This window comes from Rousettus aegyptiacus, unplaced genomic scaffold (genome assembly GCF_014176215.1).
Source record: "Rousettus aegyptiacus isolate mRouAeg1 unplaced genomic scaffold, mRouAeg1.p scaffold_m13_p_4, whole genome shotgun sequence".
NCBI lineage: Eukaryota > Metazoa > Chordata > Mammalia > Chiroptera > Pteropodidae > Rousettus > Rousettus aegyptiacus.
In genome coordinates, this window is record NW_023416307.1 from 139,706,779 (window position 1) to 139,727,199 (window position 20,421).

A 20,421-nucleotide genomic window follows, 5' to 3' on the forward strand; every position below is an offset into this window, starting at 1 on the left:
AAGACAGGAAAATCTGTCTTTTTCCCCCCCTTCTGGTCCATGAATAAACAGGAAGTGGAGAGTGAATTCTGAATTAGCTTGTATTTTTTTTTTTCTTGTGTTGGTTGGGGGATAATAGTTTGTTTAGTTTGGTGGTTTTAAGTGGTTTATAAATCTTTCAATAGTTAAAAGTTCATAAGTGCTTATTTAAATGCTTATTTCGTTTGTTGTTTTAAAATATCACGAAGACTTTGATTTGCTGTTTTTGTTAAATCAAACAAGCTAGAGGTCAAACAAACTAGAGATCTATAGTTTTTGGTAAAGGTTTTGCCTCTGACATACAATAGAGAAAGAATTCTCAATATTCATAGTTAACCTGTCGATTTGAAAATGGTCACCTCTCAATAAGGTCTCAAGTCTGTTTCATGAAATTTCATTCAGTTAATTAAAAAAAAAAAGTCACCCCAAATCACCACTCTGGTTTCTTTTTTAAAGCAAATGAGAAGCAAAATAAGTTGCTTTTACAACATTCCTAGGGACCCTTCATCATCAAAAAATGAATTGTGACAATATATTACAATTACACCAAAGAAAACCAAAAATGTATTTTTGTCAGAGAAATAAAAGTATGCTTTTGGGGTTTCCTGAGAGTGATATACATTATGGATAAAAATCATTTCTGTTTAAATAAAATTTATACCATCATAGGTAATGATTTACTTACTTTTGGGAAATGAGTGTTTCAGCTTTCTCTTTCTAAACTTTATACTAGAGAAGTTAAATAGAGCTTTCAATTCTATATTTCCTTCTCCTGGGCGAACTCTGGGAAAGCAGTAGTAACAGGTGAAATCCTCTGGGAAGAGCATCCTATTTTATCAGCCCCTGTATTTCTCTTCTTTAGGGCACAGCTGTGAGCCCCTCATCTTTCCACTCTGTATGGTTGTCTCTCTCCCCACTTGCGTAACTCTATAAAACCATTTTAAAAAGCTTATATTTATATTGCCTCTTTGTGCTTCTAGACCACATTCACATATGGAATTCAATTAGGCTGAGCTTAGCTACAGTACAAAAAAGAGAACTCCAAAATGTGCAGTATTTCGTGCAGAATGTCTTTCTCACACGACAGTTAAAAGCATGTATTCCTGGTTGGTACCTTTTCTCTTCTACACGGTGATTAGGAAGTCAGGCTCTTACCAGTGTTATATTATAGTATGGCATCCAATAGATCTTTAACATCATCTGGAATGGGAAAGAGAAGATGGAGGATGCGACATACCTGCTTCATAAAACCCAGGGCCAGGAGTAGCAGGCATCCTTGGCAACAACTGCTCACATGACCGAAACCAATTGCAAGAGATGTCGTCTAGCCATGTGCCCAGGTACAGACCTGGTATTATGGAAAGAAATAATGAATTCGGTGGAGAGCTAACAGTTTCTGCCTTAGGTTTTGCGTTTGATCCTCATAACAATTAGAGAAATGCGTGGGCTATTTAACCCCCTCCATTTCACAGATGAGGACACTAAGAGTTTATGGGACTAAAATCTGTGCCCTTGGTTTATAATCTGATTCTGTTACTGAAATGGTTATTGTGGAAACCAACTTGGATGCATTTCTGAATTTTTCCTGAATTTTATCAAACTGTCTTTTTAAAGGCTATGAATCTAAACATTTCCATATTCTTCATATGCTCTGTTTTGACATTTTGAGAGACTGGGAAAGCTTTACCCAGTGGAGTTAAACCTTTATCAGGGGTTAGGTTTCAGTGTCAGCCCACAAGACAAACATCACATGTAGCCAGGATGACCCCAGAAAATCCCTTCGGCAAGCAAACTCTTGGAGACGGACATATGTCTCTTATTAAGACCTACAAAGCCAGGTCTTCCTCCAGTTTTGGAAGCGGATTGCCATCCGTTCTGGGGAGCACCAGATGAAATAGCTGTTTTCTGTTTTCATGTTGTACCAAAAATATGGGTCCTTAAGCACAAGAATCACAGTAGTATAAGACAACACTCATGTCGTGAGAACCACACATCTTTCTAGATACTTCCTTGTAATTAAGTTTCTCTTATCATGATAATTTCCTAGGGATGGGAATTTCTCTCATTCCTTTTATGAACAGTGTCTTTTTGTGGTTGTTAAGTATTTTTCCACTTCGGAAGGGTGGCTAGATGTGTCATGTGGATAAGCAATGCCAAAAGGGGGAAATTTTTATCCTATGGACCTTAGAACTCATCCTTGAAAAAAAAAGTCTAGAGAGGAGAATACAAATCTGTGTGCCTCTCCAGCCTGTACAATGCTTGCATTGTCTGGAGTGGAGGAGAAAAGCTGGGGTTCTGGCAAGCCTGCCCCCATTAGAGCTGTATTCCTTGTTCCATATTGAAAAGATGACATTCCTTTGCTAGCAACGTCCTGCCCGGATTTCTGGCACCAGATCTGTGGCCAGCACTGTCGCTTAGGGCATTTTTGTTTGGGTTGGTTTTGTTTTATTTCGAAAGCAGCAAAGTACAGGCTGCTTAAGTGTACAAGGTAGAACTGTTTTTATAAAGTTTGTCATCAAACTTGTCAGTACAGTCGAAGTAGCCCGAGTGCCATGGTGTCTGCTTCCTATTCACTGGTGTCAAAATGTGAGAAGCATATACAGTAAATTTAACTTATTAACTTGTTCTCAAGTGTTCCTGAAACAGCCCTAGGGTTTTAACATGGGTCCCCGCCTCCCTCACAGGATTTCATGTAATGCTTCATTTATAACAGAGACTGGTGGATTTGCAAAGCAAATACTCCAATAAGGAAAAGCAAAATCTTCAGTGACCCTCTTAGTTCTGCTTCTATGGAGGCTTTTTCTGTGCCTGGAAAAAAAAAAAAATCCTTTGTATTGGCCACAGCTCTGAACTGGAGCATGTAAAATATACTTCTCAGGTTCTGTGAGCCTTAACATAATGAGCAGTAGGAAAATCTGAGGTAGGTCAGTGAAGGGGGAAAGTCTTTGGTTTTATAGAAGATGTTCGTGACTAAACAAATTTGGAGAAACTAGAATGGTCAAGCAATGTTAGTTTATCTCTGTGCTTTCGAATCTGAAAATAGCAACGTTTTAAGTGTACAACACCACCATTCACACAGGCCTGGAAAGTCCCCCAAATCATGAAAATTATCCTTATTAGTCAAACCCAGCAGGGATCATCTGACTGCTCCTCAGGAAAATGAGAATTTTAGTTCGGATCTTACTTCTGCATGTCATATTCAGATCATAGGTAAACTATGCTATATCTGGGGACTTTGGGAGTGTGGCTATATTTTTAGCCAAGAAATACTTTTGAGAGCTGATAACTTAATTTATATGACTCCTTATTAACATAAACAATTTGTTTCAGAATAATAGAATTTGGTGTAGGGGGGATGTTCTTTATATTTATCAGTTTCAAGAGTCATATTCTCCTGTTTTAGATGCTCTTTTAACTGGTTGGTATCCTAAGTTAACAAATTTATAGTCCTAGTACTCCATAACATCTTTTGATGGCATCTTTTCCATTTGAATGCATAATATACCATGTTTATAATTTCATCAAAAACATTATGCTAAAATGCATGAATAGCTTTCAGTATATTTGTTGTGTTGAATTGTGATAAAAGAAGTCTGAAAGTTACCAGTCCATTGCTAGAATTATGGAGAAGGGCATTAGAGATTGAGTCTACTACTTCTGATTATTTCTCCCAAATGAAATTCAATGTAGAATTCTTAATCTACTTGTCCGTTGGTTTTACATGATTATTTCCTGTTCTGAGAGTTAGGTGGGAAATAATGTTCTTTTTAAATGATGATTTGGTGCTAATTTTTGCTTGTTGACCAAAACATTGAGTTTCATGTACAAATTAGACATCAGATATCAAACTTATTTGTATAAATATTTGCGGCAGGTAGGATCTGCATAAAATTATGAATTACATAACAGCCTAAATGAGTCTAATTGTCACCACCTATATTTGATTTTAAACCCAACCTGATAATGAAATTATTTCTGTTGCTGCACCTACATGTGGGATGTTTGCTGAGAGAGAGTTCACAGAATTGATATCGTGGACCTGATGGTTTAAAAAATCTAAAAGAGTATTTTGAATCAGTGGGCCTAGATCAGATATTCCTTTATTATTCGATTCTGTGTCATCCATCTTATCTTTGATGAGCCATGGGCCTCAGAAATAGTATTTCTATTCTCTACTATGTATGCTGGTAGCAACAGAAGCATTGGGCGAGAGACAATAGTGACCCCAAGGAACTAATCTTTGACCGTATTATGTCAGGGGACGGGGGTGGAGGGGCATTACCAGTTGTTCTAAGCATGTGGTGGAAACCAAAGATATGTTTACATTTATGTTTAAGTATTTTAGTATTTAGTATTACAACTTATTTTAAAATAATAAAGCTGAAATTCCTCCAAGGATGTAGGAAACAACTTCAGTTGGATAGAAAAAATGATTTAGGTCATTTTTTGAAACTCGATGTCTTTATTATACTTGCTGCTTTTTCTTCAAGCCGACTGGAAGCACAGAGTGGCGTGGCTAAGTCTTTGGTTCTGAAGCTTTGCTGGGTGGGATACAAGCCACCTCTCTACTCCCATCTGTTACTTCCATGTACAATAAAATCGACTAAAACAATTCTTATGGCCTTACAAATGGAATAGAGAAATGCAGTCATACCCCGTGTCTAGAAAAAGAGCATGAACAAGAGTGGTAAACATTGCTAACGTTTAACCCTCTCTGCTCCAAGATTGTTTCTTTTGCCATATTCGTGTGATTCTCAAAGCATTCATCTCCTCCATACAGCTGCATCCACACGTCGTGGAAGGAGAGTTCTCTCCCCATCCCTACCAAACTCTATTGGTCTATGTAAAACCCCTTGGGTAAGGAAACACTCTTATTTGTCTGCGCCTCCTATTTGCTATACCATTCTTCTCTGCTAAATTTTTTTTACAAGTTCCTTAACCAGGATAGAGTCAGGGGAAAAATATATATATTATATCCTACCCAAAATTTCATCTCTCTGAACTGAATTTGATCATAACATATCTCTCATTTTATTTTTCAATGATCTTTTCTACCTCTGTAGGTCACCCCCCAAGAAGTTAAAGGACGGTTGCTAGTCCTGTCTTGATGTGAGGGATCCAGTCCTGGGCTTACAGCTTCCTTTTCCGTATAATCACCATTTCTCCAATGTGGCATGATGAGTCTTCATTGAAATAGAAGTGCTGGCAGCCATCCTGACATGCCAGGGTTCCCGTAGTGGGACATTTTTGCAGTACTTACTACGATTCGAAATTATTTTATTAATTGTTTATACATTCACTGGTTTTCTTTCCCTCCCACTAGTACATGGGTACCATGAGAAGAGGGCCTTTGTACGTCTCGTTCTCTTTTGTATTTCCGGCACCTATAACAAAACTAGGCACGATGTGGGCACTAAATAAAGGTCAAATAGTTCTATAATAGGTAATATGTAGGAGAGATATGGAAAAACTGAATATTTGTGCCCAATGATTGTGTTAAGTCTAAATTATCCCAAGGCAGAGAGGCTTGGGGGCAGATGGAGAAGAACGTGGTTAGGACAATGTTAGCTGAAAATGTCCCAGATAGGAAAAGAAGAACGACAATGCCAGTGGCATCACTGTTTATTCCATTAGTATTTTTAAGAGGTAAGATCCGTGAGCACTCGCGAGTATGCAGAAGTGTCTGCTCCATCTGCCCTGCTGTCTGTTCCCTGCTCCCCATCGCCACACCGCTCCTGGGCATGGACTAAGTGGCGCAGGAACGACGTTTGGGCTCAGTTTCCCACCTGTTGAGATGGATGATGGTATGTGCCAAGGGTGACTATTTTCTTATCAATTATTAAGGTCACCTCTCAGCCTCAGGTTGAACTGGTTTTGAATTTCAAATATTGGTCTTTCCCCATTTGTCATATACACCAGCGAAATAATAGATGCCTTCTTTTCATTATGAAATGATAAATCCTATAATTACTAACAAGTATAGGGCATACTGCGTTTACTGAGAGTTCATGAATACAATATCTTCTTGCTGTTTATAATAACTTGTCATGCAGGTAAGACCGAGAAAGAGGAACCCCTTCTTCGTTAGGGTTTAATTTCTAACAAGTGTATGAGATCAAGAATGGTATAGGGTTCAAATGACCCTTAATCATCCAAACAGTGTGTTCCAGTTACCATTACTGTGTAACAAATCATTGCAAATCTTAGAGACATAGAATAACTTTTTTTTTTTCTGCTCACAGATTCTGTGGGTCAGGAATTTAGATGGGGCACAGTGGGGACGGCTCGTCTGTGCTCCCTACTGCCTGGGACCTCAGCTGAGAAGCCTCGACATCTGGCAGTCGATGTCTGAGACGTGGTATTGTTTGCATGTGTCTTCAGTGATCCGTCTGGTAGTTGCTGTTGCCTGTTGATCTGAGCACCTACATGTAGCTTCTCGATGTGGCATGGGCTTCTTCACAAAATGGCAGTCTCAGAGTCATCAGACTTATTACACGATGGCTCACAGGTCTGAAAGCTAGAGTTATAGGAGGCAAGGGAAACGCCACATGGCCTTTTATTTCCTAGCCTCGGAAGTCCCATAGTGTCTCTTCTGTCGAATTCCATTGTTTAAAGCGGTAACAGACCCACCTAGTTTGAAGGGAAAGGGACGTAGACCCTTCTCTCATTGGGACAGAGCTAGGGGCACTTTCGAAGAACATCTATAAGTGGGAGATATCATGGCGGCATCTTTTGACAATTCCATCTGCTGAAAACAGGGTTTTGTTTTACGTCATAGGCACTTTCTTCAGATAGATGTCAGATAAGGTATGCGGCTCATTCTTGGGCATCTGTTGTGGGAAAAAATATGCATCTTTATGCAGTAGGAAGACTCAAGGCTCACTTTGAAGAACAGGTGGGAACCGAGAGGGTCTGGGGGAACCGTGGTTTTCCACCGCAGGCTTGCCCTGCTTTAGGGCATGCGCTCACTGCACTAAATGATGGGGGAGCATTGGGCTGCCACCCACCTTTAAGCTGCTATGAGTGGGTTCTTGCTTCATGGGTAACTAAAAAACTGAAGTACACTCAGGGCATGTGTAATGTCTCTGACAGTAGAGAAGGAAAAGGTAAACCCAAAGGCCCAAGCGAGACCCAGCTCTGCCAGCTTTATTGAACCGGACTGTTGGCTGATCTCCCAAGGATCAGCCTCAAGTTTAGGCTCCCTGCCTTCCCCTGACATGTGTCACATCATATGATTATTATCTTATCGATTCTAGGCTACCGAGTGAATTTGTAGTTTTATGAAATGTAAGTTCTAATGTGAGATGCCCTCTTGCCTGTGCTTCCCTGTGGTCCCTGCCAAGATGGTTATTTATTTCTTTTTGGGCAAGCTATTCTTGTGCATGGTCAGGGTGCTGAACTCCCATTGACTTTGACCGAAATTCTCTTTGGCCTCAGTTTGGAAGTTGTCTATGGGCCTTTAATTACACCCTCTGGCAAAGGAAAAGGAGCACTTGAAACATGCATAAATTCTGTGCATATTTCCAAGGCCGGGCTGTTTAAAAAATGCTGTCTGTCTTTCTTTTTTTTCTTTCTCTTTGAACTTGGACATGAATTTTTGTAAAGTACAGCATGTCAAAGGAAGGGCAGTGAGAAAATATGCAGGGGTATTTACTTAAAAATTACTCAGTGACTCCATCATGGTGTGTTCATTGGTTTCACTATGGTATACTGCACTGTGAAATGAGCGATCTTTTACTGTATTTTAGAGGGCTGCTTTGAAAAATCTCAACTTTGTTGTGAGTAGTGGTATGAAGTCTGTGCCCTTCTCTGACTGTAAACTTTATTTTCCTTTTTTACCTTTTAAATTATATTAAAACCCAAAAAAACAATTTATTAATTTGTTCCTATTTGAAATTTAAAAAGTGAAATGTTCTGAATTTTGTTCAGATCTTTTATAAATAATTACTTGTAGCAATGACTTTTCGAAATACGGAATTCCATGGATTTTAAAGAGATCCAGAGAATGATAAAAGCATTTTTGGTGGTTTTTAATTGTTCCTTAGGTAGGCAGAGTTGTGAGAGCTCAAAAGTCTTCAGATCTCTTCCTTGTCTCAAACATTTCACTGGGTTACCACCTACCAAGCCTCTGCTATCTATTATAAAGGAGGCTGGATTATCACTAATCACAGAATCCAGGGATCATATTAGCCTCGCTGTGTGTTTCAACCCCTCTGCTATTGCATTTCTTTCTTTCTTTTTTTTTCCCTTTTATTTTGTTTAATCACCTACAGCACCTGGTATTCCTAGCTGGTATCCCATCAAAGTACTAACCAAGCCCGACCCTGCTTATCTTCTGAGATCAGATGAGATCGGGCCTGTTCAGGGTGGCTTGGCCATAGACTGAATGTTTTGAATAATAACCACATGGAGTGAAATAGACTCATTTGACTTTTCTCCCTTCCCCTGTTCATGCATTACCAGCAGTGCAGTAACCAGGAGGCTGGGAAGAGGACTTGGATGACCCACAAATTGACCATTATCCCAGAATAATGAAAGATTGTTTGTATTTTTTTAGAAAAGAGAGATTTGTGTACTTTACCGTGGGCTCAGCCTTGGTGAGATGGAATATTGCAGTGGTGTGGTTCCTGCTTTTCCTATTATTGGTTGGCATCCCCTCGGTCTAAGCTTGTGATTTCCATTGGACTGGGAATTGGGTGGCCTGGGTACAAATCCTGCCTCCACCACTTTCTTGGACAAGCCAATGAAACCTAGTTTCATTTTTTTGTAGAATGAGGATTAAAAACTCATCTGAGCATTAGAATTATTTTGAGAATAGAATATAAACAGTGTTCCCTTAATGAGTAAAGCACTGATCTAGCACTTACCATGTGCTAGACACATATTTTAACTCAGTTAATCCCCACAACAGCCCTATGAAGAAGGTACTGTTACTGCCACATTTTCTAGTCTAGGAGAGGTGTAGGACCTGGGCCAAGTCAGTGGGCCCCAGCTTACTTCACTTTTCCTCTCTCTCTCTCTCTCTCTCTCTCTCTCTCTCTCTCTCTCTCTCTCTCTCTCTCTCTCTCTCTCTCTCTCTCTCTCTCTCTCTCTCTCTCTCAACCTTATTCTCCACCTATGAGTTGAGCCTGGTCAGTTTCAAATAATTACTAATGTTACTTACTTTCATCTTTGACATTCTCTGATTCATTACCCCTTGAAAGTATGGCAAGGATGCATTTTGGTCACGTTTCATATAATTCTGAAGTTAAAAGTCATTACATATTCCAATCTACTTAATTGAGTTTAGAGTAAAAGGATACTTAATCATTTTCTGCAAAAATTACCCTGTTGAGAAGTTGTATTTACTTTTTCCTCATTGGAGCTAGTTTTACTATTGTTGTTGAGAATTTAGGTACTTTATCTGGAGGGCCAAAAGGTAAGTGAATGATGCAGGCTAATTAGACTCACTAGAGGGTGGTGGGCAGTATAACAAAGCCAGTAGCTCTCTGGGGTGGAGCCTGAGCATTTGCGTTTCTGTTAAGTTCCCAGGTAATGTAGGGTGCTGTCTGGCAACCACATTTTGAGAGTCACTGCCCTATGAGAAAGTGGGGCTAGCATTGCCAGGTTTTCCAGTACTTTAAGTAACTCTGTCTATGATTTGAGGACTATAGTTTTCTCAAGGTCTTTTCTGCTTTTTCAGACATTTCACTACTGGAAAACACTCAGACCATACAATGATTAATCAAGAAAATATTAGGCAGAAACATTAAGTCAATCTGTTTTGCAATTGAAATCTCCTACTTTTTAAACACTGGCAACAAATTTAAAAGTTTTTAAAAGACTGTGCCGGCCACCATTGTCTGAGCCAAAATAAACATGTCTTTTGGCTCCATTAAGTTTGCAGATTAGCAGTTTGTAACTTCTGCTTTAGATGCTAAAAAAGTTATCATGGATGAGAATAAAAGAATTAAGTTTTTAAAATTTTTCCCTGCAATTAAAAATATTGTGAAAAACTTTAGCAGAATAAACAAAAAGCTGGTCCAGAAACCCACAGCATGTACTTTCCTTTTTTAACCTGAAATGAAAATGCATAAACTATTAAAATTAACAGCTCCTTTGGTTAGGTACATGTGACCTGTGAGCTGTGGTCACTGAATAAGCCTATCAGCTAGTGACAGGCATGGCTTATTTGAGAGATCCCAGCGGAACAACATTTCTTTTCATCCTCACCTTACTGTGCCTGTGTTACCTTCCGGACTTTTTTTTCTTCTTCTCTCCACCTCCATCTAGCTTGCTTTCTTTCCTGATCTCACTTTCCTTTGTGTTTCTGATTCACTTGCACCTTTTGCAACTTCCATTTGCATTGTAAAAGCTACTGTCTCCCTTTCAAGGTAGGCAAGTAATAATAATAATAGCTAATATTTTTGAATATTTGTTTTTTAGGCTCTTAACGTGTGTTAGCTCATTTAATCTTCATAACAACCTCATGAGATAGAAAATATTACTATCTCCACTTTAAAGATAAGGAAACAAGTCACAGAGAGGTTCAATGAACGTGTCCAAGATCACAGTTTACAACAGGCAGAGGTGGGATTTGAACCCAGGCCACCCAGCAGCAGGACCCAAGCCCATAACCACTAGCCTGCCTCTACTATTAGGATTCTGACCCTGAGAGTAGGACCTAGAAAGGCGGGGAGATTGAGCATACTGTAGCCCTTAGAATCATTTCTACTTTCCCTCCATCTCTAGGTAAATCTCTGTTGCATTGAAAACTTATCACCATAAAAATATGATTATGCCCAGTGTGCAGCCTGAGACCAAGCTTCCTATTCGTTGAAGTGTCTGCAGTTGCCTGATGGGACTCGTGCAGGATTTATTTGATTAAAATCTTTACTTGATTTTGCCTTTAATAATAGTCATTTTTGTCAATAGCAGAGCATGCACTCAACAAAAAATTTTAGACATCATTGCATTTAGGACCCGCTAGACCAGGGCTGTCCAATGAAAATATAATGCTAGCCAAAAATGTGATTTAGATACATAACTTAAAATTTTCTAATAGCTACATTTTTAAAAAAGTAAAAAGAAACAAGTGAAGTTAATTTCAATAATGAATGTTATTTCATTCAATATCCAAAACGCTATCATTTCTACAATGAATTGATATAAAACTTTTGAGAGGTTTACATTATTTTTCATGCTTTAGCCTTCAGGATCCGAGGTTACTTTTTACACTTACAGACGTCTCAGTTTGAACCAGCCACGTCACAAGTGTTCAATAGCCACATAGGGCTAGTGGCTACTATATTACATAGATCAGCAGTGGCCGAAGGATTGTGGGAATTCCACACGGAGCCAAGCAACCCGGCGAGAAAGCTCTGAAATGTCAAGTGCAAATGGGAGAGGAGCACAAGGGAGAAAAGAATCAAGAAAGCATCTGGATGCAAGTGTTTTAAAGAAGTGATTTTGGAGGAAGATAATGGGAAACTTTGACACTTTGGGGACATTTTTCTAATTGGTGGAAAGTCTAGTTGAAAAAATACACACATATATATATATGTTTACTCTTTACTGATTTATCTAGTCGAGTTATTTTTTATTTGGAGCTAGGAAAAAAACTACACATGGCATAGTCGAGGATGTCAGATCATAATGAGAGAGAAGTTCGTAAGGAATTGTTTGAGGACCAGCGTTATTCCATTTGAATGACTTAAGCTTCTTGACCCCTAGACCCCTTCAGTTTTATGTATCAGAGGAGCATAATAAATTTTTAAATCATATTTTTTTTTTCTGCTGATGAAAGAATGCATGCTTTTAGCTCATAGGTTCAGATGGTGAAAATAAAACATTGGCTTCTTGGGCTTTTATTTTGGTAGCATGGAGAGAGAGAGAAAGAGAGAGAGAGAGAGAGAGAGAGAAGCCAGGGAGACTGGGGATGTGATTAGGAGTAAAACTTCTCTGGATGTGTAATGTCAGCAGCACAAACTGTTTTCATTCTCCATGTTACTTAATGGCTAATCTAGAGCTTGTACTGCCGTTTGCTGTTAGAGCACAGTTTCAAACATTTTATCATTAATGTGACAGAGAGTTAGATAAAGAAAATGAAGCGTGATTATAAAATGCTAATTATCGTTCTCAAGTGCATATTGGGAATTCACGAATATTTGCGGCATAATTTGCTTTATTTATTATTTCTGTTTGGTTATAAATGTTAATTCAATTGCAGATGGTATGTTGGCAATTTACAGAGCTATAAAGTTATTTGGAAATCCTAATATTTTCTACCAAAATGTTTCATTAAGTGATGGATGAACTAAATTAAAAAGCCCCTGCTCTTTAGAGTTAAATACATTAATTGGCAAGTAGGGATTTCCATCTCTGCACTGGCTCTGTTAACTTTTTAAAGGAGGAGAGGACATGATTTCTGACTTAGAGTGGGGATTTTCTTCATGAGAAAGGGCCAGAGAAGGGAGGTGTCTTTCTCCTTCCACCCTCGTAATGTTTCTTCAAGGCTGAAATTTTCTTCATGTTCAGGTTCATAGCACTACAGAGATATTCTTGAAGCCACATTTTTTTTTTTTTTCTGTACTTCATTGATGGTGTCAGAGACCGTGATGTTGACACTCAGGGTGTATTTATGTGTAACTGTGTGTGTGTGTGTGTGACAAAGAGAAAGAGAGATTGTGTTTTCTCAAACCTCACTGATTACTTAAAAATACACATATGTTTTAGACCAGAGGTTGCCAAACTACAGCCCACAGGCTAAATCTGGTCCTCCACCTGCCTGTTTTGGTACAGTCGAAAGCTAAGAATGTTATTTACAATTTAAGAGCTTGAAAAAAAGTCTTAAAGAATAGAATGTTTTAGGACACATGAAAATTATGTGAAATCGAATTCAGTGTTTATGATTAAAGTTTTTCTTGGAACACAGCCACGCCCATTCATTTATGAATTAATGGTCTATGGGAGCTTTCACCCTACCACAGCAGAGTTGAGTGTCTGCGGTATAGACTATATGGTCTACAGCTTAAAAGGTAAAAGGTTTGCATCTGGCTCTTCACAGGAGTCAGTCAAACCTTGGATTAGACTACCTAAGATGTAGTTGACAAAATGGAAGCCTTAGTCTCGTCTCTGTCTCTCTCTGTCTCTCTCCGTCTCTCTCTGTCTCTTTCTGTCTCTCTCTCAACCTATCTACAAAATGTTTAGAACCACAAGAACTTTGGGAAAACAAATTGGTTTAAAACACAGGTCTTTGTTTTTGAAAGTGGGGAAGGAGATTATGAATATGAGCCCTAGCTCCCATCTTTTGTGGTGATGCTGGTAATTAAAAGGAGTGATATTATATGACTAATGTAAATAATTTTGTGCTTCACATACCCACAATATGCTCAAAACATCCTCTACCCCCCCACCCCAGATAAAAGTAAAGATTCTTTTCTTTTATTGTCAAATTAAAAACATAAACTAAGCCAGGTTCCTGGATTGTTCTACTGGTGTTAACAATTAAGAATTGTACATGGAAGCACAGTAATATCAGGAAATACGGCTACCTTACATAACTCGTTTGGAAAAATGCCATTCTTTACTAAGAAATACTGTGCTTAATTAATTCGTGCTCCTAGGAGGTCAACCTGGGGCACTCATTATGGCCTTAATTGGTGGTATAAATCCTGAGACCCCAGAGGAAAACACGTTGTGCGGTTAGTGGTCTCTGGCCCTTTGGCTGCACGGGTGCCAGCCCCATTTTGGAGAGTGACAGCTTCGGGTTTTGATGGCTTCGGGTCTGGCCACAGTGATATTGAGTTTAAAGGCCAATGTGCAATAAGAAAAGAAACACAATGACTTGCTCTGGTATTTTGCATTAAACAGTGTGAGACAACCCTACTACCTTCTGACTTGGAAAAATGTGTTTCTTTGAACTCCGGTTTTTCGTATTAAATTATATTCATTATACGGCCCATCTGGAATCTCCTGCCAGGCCAAAAATCATCGTACAGACATTAGCAAAAGGAAGTTAAATGTAATTTTTTTAATTGTATACTTTTCATTTCTTGTTATTTTTCCCCCCCTTTTTATTGGAGAAACCAGATGGAAAAGAAGGCAGGAGCCTCTCCCTCACTCTGGTTCCCTTCGGGAGCAGAGGCAGAACGGTCCTGGCTGCGGCCCCTCTCGTGTGCTGACTAGAGGTGATGATGGGCCTGTCTAGATTCCGGGGATAATTGCCGGAAAGGTCAGGAGTTCAATTTGAAGCTCGCCCTGGATTGGGGTGCTGAGGTTTGGAGAGTAAGAACAGCATGGTGGCTAACTTTGGGCTTTCCTTGATGTGGGTTGCCACAAATTATATTTGACAGTGTAGAAATGGAACTCACAAATGTCACATGTGATGCAGTTCATTTTTGTGTCCTGGTATTAACTTGGTTATTTTGTTGGGAGTTGTCTGTTTGCTGGATCTTGACTCAATGCAACAAGGCCCCATATTTGGAAGACTTTTGGCTCTCTTCATCTCTTTACATTTACCAAATCAGACATGCCTCACAAAACATACAGACCTGAGGCTCGTGCTGGGGACGTGTGAGTGTGTGTTTTCTTGTTCAGAAGCATGGAAATCTCAAATGTCAGTGCTAGAAGGTGCGTAGAGATAATTTCAAAGGCGTGAAATGGAACTGCACTAGCCGTTCGACAGTTTGCCCAGCGTCCCAAAGCCAGTTAAAGACAGAGTGTAAAACCAGCGCATGGCCCTTTGGACTTCCTCTTGGGTGCTTTTCCTCTTTGGCCATCCTACCACCCTGGCAAAGGGTGTTTGGCAAACTGAATCATTCGTCCACACCACCCTCCACCCAAGCAGGTGAGCAAATATTTACTGAAAGCCAGGTACGGTACTAGATTTGGTGCCGAGGATAAAAAAAAGCTAAAGAGTTATGACAAGGCTTCAACTTGATAAACCACATCAGAACAAATCTATAGTCACTATCTGTTTATACTCTATCGCTTATCTGTTGATTCGCCCAAATGAATTCCTGAGTTGCTGTGTTGGAAGGGATACTTTAAGTTCGGATAATGGTGAGGTACTTTTGGCAACATACTGACATAGCAGGTACCTGTGGGCATTTCTTGATGATGGTCTTAGGGATTTAAAGGGAGAATTAGGGCTCATTTTGAATTTCTAGTAGGGAATCCTTATATCCTACGTACAATTTTATTTCAATCAGAGATTACTAATTTCATTATCTAAATATATTTTCATTGCTCTAATTACTTTCTTTAGATCAGGCCAAGGTCTTCAAGCACACCTGGAAAGGATAGCATTTGATATATGTTTTTATGCTTTACAACAGGGGTTCCCAGCCCCTGGGTCATAGACCAGTACTGGTCCATGGCCTGTTAAGAACGGAGCCACACAGTAGGAGGTGAGCAGCAAGTGAGTAAGCAAAGCTTCATCTGTATTTGCAGCCGCTCCCCAGCACTAGCATCACTGCCTCAGCTCCACCTCAGATCATCAGGCACGAGATTCTTATTGGAGCACTGGTCCCTGGTACCAAAAAGGTTGGGGACCTCTGCTTTACAACATACCTGAGATTTGAAGGGCAGGGAGAGGAGGATGCTCTTCCTTCTCGTTAATACACAATGATTGCCTTTGTGCCTGGATGGTGACATGAAGTGTCTGCTGTCACTAATTTCCTCAGTTAAGAGCTGCTTTAAGGACCCTGGCTCTGTTTTACCCTCATTCATGCTTGACACAGTAATAGACACATTACCCACGTAAGTAACAAGTCCAGGTTTTCCCTTCTTTAGTAGTGTGTTAAAGATATGCCCACTAAATGGGTTACTTTGGCTTTAAATAATAGACCCCATAGCTTCTTCTCTCTTCCTCAACGTGAGAGGTGGTTTCACATACCACTCTCCACTTTCAACAAAGCAGATAAGGTATCAACACAATTAAAAGTGAAAAATAATCTGTCTGCTTTGCCGGTAGTAAATGCTTACGGAACACACACTGATACAATAGATTTTAAATAATTTATGTCTGGCACTTTTTTTTTTTTTCAATCTGTAAATGAGGACACCTAATGCGGAATGGCCAGCGTGATACTTTATCCTTCCCCCATTAAGATAACAAGATGAGGGGCAATGATTCAGATCGGTATATTTTTGGAGCACAGCGTGGATAAAAATTAAAAATTAAAGGAGATGATGCCCTGAAATACTTTGGGTAAGCAAGCTCATAAAAGCCATTTGGAAACCTAAAATTATAAATGAATTCAGAGTCTCTTAAAAGCCCTTTCTGTTTTCTTGGCAGAATTAAAGCGTTCCTTTTGTGTCACTGCCTTTCACCAGGTTTGTTCTAATGCTCGCTAAGGTGTGATGCTCAGCCCTGATGTGTCTCTTGCAGCGTCTTTGGTCTGAACAAAGTAAACTTCAGGTGATGTTAAAAACAAATAGGAATTAATATGCGATGGATTAGGTCTTCCCCCTAAAGACATGTTAGATCTCAAATTACCAGGATCATGTGATTCACAACTTATTTTTCAGTCCTGAGCTGGTGGTTGATCCAATCCTGAAGGATTTACCCAGCTGCTATAACTCCTGTTGGCAGTAAAGGGAATTGCCCCCACACATCCCCAAGGTCTAGGGACAGTGCTGTCCCACAGAAACAAAACTGCTAAGCTGTTTATAAAAAGTCATTCAATCCTTTGGTGGCTAAATGTAGCTGGATCATGATTTATGGGGGCCTAGCTCTTTTCCCTACACCTGCTTATGGACTTTTTTTTAATTATTCATTTGAGAAAACTCTGGATAAAAATATCAGTCCTAAAAAACGTGTGTGTTCCAAGGAAGAAGGCCAACAACATCCAAGGAAATTTCCAGTCCTGTTTGATGTAAGGAAAATAATTCCCCAGTTCCATACACAGATGCTCAAGAGTGCTTTTAGATAGGTTCAAAATAAACACACCCTCCGAAGTTATCTTCTTTGTCCTTCTGGAGAAAATTAGAAGGGAAAATAATGTTCTATGGAAGAATCTTCTGAAAAGAGCAAAAATAGGGTCAAACACTCTCAAAGCTTTCAGGTGAGGCTTTCTGGCTTGGGGAGTCAGATCTGACACCCCTTCTTCTGGACCAGAGTATAATCTCAGGCATGGCTATCTGCTAACAAGCTCATCCCAGGCAGCAGAAGGCTTTGGGAAGTAGCCACAGAGGAGAAAAATGTAATTTTGATACAGGAAATAGAAGAACATATAGGTTTTCACTCAAGATATATGTTTCTTCTGTCTAAAGTGAGCAATTTTGGAAAATGAAGCTAAGACTTTAAAAATAAAGGCTCTGTCAGGAAAAATAAAACAGGTCCCGCTACATCCATTAGGCTGCCTTTAATTGAAAACTGGCGTACAATCTAACTAATTGTCAGGTACCTTTTTTATTACTTGGACCATTTCCCCCCTTCTCTCCAGTTTAATCAGAAGGCAGCTTCTCTTTTTAGCAACTAAAGTCAGGTACGAAATGGAAAAGCAGAGAAATAACACTTAAAAAATTGATTGTGTGTATTCTGTCAGATTTTCTCTTATAAAATAGGTACAGAAAGCACAAAAGTTAAGTTCCTCAAAACAGTAGTAGCTCCAGGAGTGTATTTTTATATAGCATGGTACTTAGGTGGAAACTATAATAATGTGCTAATTGCAGACAAGTTCATGTTGTTTGAAAGAGTTTTACCTATTGCTTTGGGGACCTACTTAATTTCAAATCTTGGCACTGTGCTGACATAATATAGCAACTTTAATTTTAAAGATCAAGAAAGAGGAGCTATGGATGAAATTTGAGCCTATTTCTTGCTAATTTAGAATAAGAAAAAAAGGGAGGTTGGAATAACTCATCAAGTTAGGATGTCCATCTGAATTTATGATACTGGAATTTTACTATTGAAAATTTAACCTCCTGTTTCCTTTTTTTATATTTAAGGAATTTTACTGGTGGTTATATTTATTGAATTTAGGTTTTTATTTTGAACTTTCATTCCCTCTCTTCTATGTGGAATCTCCATATGATATCTAAAAGGCAAAATAATTTGTACATGTTATTTTCTTAATTATCAAAGATACACGTGTTCCATCACAAGGATGGTTATGCTTGCAAAGGACCTCTGCTTGCAAAGGACTCCTGTTTTGAGGGAGAATGAGACACAAAGATCAATCACTGCGACGTTGTGGAATGAATGTTACAACAGGGTATGCTAGGGTGGTGAGTGGGGATTCACAGATGCCTAACCCCTCTTGGGACTATATTTCAGAGCATGAGCTGGTGTGAACCAAAGGACAAGGCAGGAAAGGGACTTTTGAGTTATAGGGAACAACATGTGTAAAGGCACAGAGGAAAGAGAAAACTCAAGGTTTGGGGAGCCTAGATAAGTATAATTGGACAAAGAGCATGTACAACTTTGAGAGAAACATAAAAGAGAGCTATTTGGGGGCATTTTCTACATAATCATTGAGAATTAAAAATGGTTCAGGCAGGCGCTAAACCATTTTGTTGATGATCTCAGTGTTTAAAGGTCGTGGATTTGGGATAATGCACTGTAACAGATCTTAGCCTGGAATCACCATGGCTTTTCCATACAAGGGCAGAATCTGTTTTGAAAGCTGAAGCTTAAGCAATATTTTCTCAATGAACTGGTAGCAAGGTTTGTTGTGCTATCAGAGCAGAGAAGCAGAAGACTGCATCCAATAAATACCCATTATTTTAGTTGTCTGACTCTTGAAGACTTAAATGGCTTCCCTTCTCCTACTTGCTCTTCCTCTAGGATTTCTTCCTCTTCACTACAGATTCAGGATGTAACCACATTTAAAATGAGTGAGAAAAATTCCAGTGAGAAGATTCCAGAATGGCCTTGAAAATTAAATTAACTTGGAAAAAGTACAACAAATTGTGGACAAGCATATTTTCCTTTTCTAATTTTGGCCCTTCTTAACATCATAAAACAATGCAAGCACATCATAATTATCGGTGTCTGTGAATGGCCTTTGAATTATGTGATATGCAGAGTTGCTACAGTGTGTACATTGTCATCAGCCGGCGGTTGTGACAGAGCTAAGTCCTGACGGTGTCGACGGTGAAATGTTGCATGCCAGACTTCTAAAAGAGATTTAAAGAATCATGCTCTTTGACAGAATTTAAGTAGATTTGAGCATCTACTTCTGCTTACCTTTTTTCCCCTCTTCAGATTTTGTAATTGATGTGCAAAGCAGCTGGAGTCTGCTAACTCCTGGGCTGAAGCTTAGGAGCTATTTTCGGGCATTTTCTCCGTAAAATAATTGAGAATTAAAAAAACTTAAATGCATTGGCTTCTCGCCCTGTTATATTTAGAGTAACCCTGATAATAAATCAGTTACTATGGGTTTCACCATGGAAGGGCACAAAATAACTGACCCAAGCAATCTAGAAAACAGATGTCTTCGGTTGGTTTAAAGGAAATTCTCAAGACCAGATTTAAAGACAGCTCTGCGGAGCCCAGTGAAATCGTCCATTTTAGAGTTTTTTTCTGCCTTAAATTTTTCTCCCAGCCATCTCTCAATTTAAATTCTTGAGAAGAGTAGAAGTGATCCCCAAGATACTGTATTTATAATATTTAACCTGCTCATCAGAAATTCTTTGGGTAACAGATTAACTTTTTAATCTCATATTCTTCACTTTCTTTCTCATTTACTCTCTGTGTGGATGTCTTCCACGTCGGGGTCAGAATAAGCTTCTGGACACCCTCCTGAAATTGCGCCTAAATAGATATGCCATTAGGGAGAAAATTTTATCCAATTCTGAAAAAGTTCTTTGTATTCTTTCTGTTCCTTCCAGCCCCCTCTGAAGCCCCTTATGTGTATAGAAGATAAAGTTTAGTAGTAGAACATAAACTACCTCCTGAATGGTTTCCTTTTCTGGCTCTTACTGGGGCCATAGAACTGCTCAGAAGCCTCAGGGGGCATCCTGAGGGGAATCATGTGGTTGTGGTGAATTTGCTTAATTCCGTCTAATCTACAATCTTAAGACTAGTTTTATAGTCAACCAGAGGTAAAGAGAGACCATCCAAGACTTCACAGGTTGGAAACCTTTGCTGTAGATGGTATTCTAGAGCTAGGGCAGGCTTCTTAATTTGCAGGAACCTGTCTACAGCCACGCCACCCTGAACATGCCCAATCCCTTCTGATCTCGGAAGCTAAGCAGGGTTGGGCCTGGTTAGTACTCAGATGGGAGACCACCTAGGAAGACGAGGTGCTGTAGGCATAAAAAATAATAATAAAAAAATAAAAAAATAATAATAAAAAAATAAGGGGTTGTAAACTGACAAGGTCCTTTCAATCTGTGAGGTCAACCAAGGGTTGACCTAAATAATTGCAGAACCCATACAAAATGAAAATGCTTGCCTCTTGTTCCAAAGTTTCA

The 20,421-nt window shown here is 39.2% G+C and overlaps 1 protein-coding gene and 2 pseudogenes across 10 annotated transcripts in view; 2 read left to right on the plus strand and 1 right to left on the minus strand.

The window, feature by feature from the left end:
* RARB (retinoic acid receptor beta) overlaps positions 1-20,421 on the plus strand; it is a 647,500-nt gene that overhangs the window by 525,697 nt on the left and 101,382 nt on the right. The window lies entirely within an intron of this gene.
* On the minus strand, positions 8,283-8,401 carry LOC118602595 (annotated as a pseudogene).
* On the plus strand, positions 20,144-20,262 carry LOC118602203 (annotated as a pseudogene).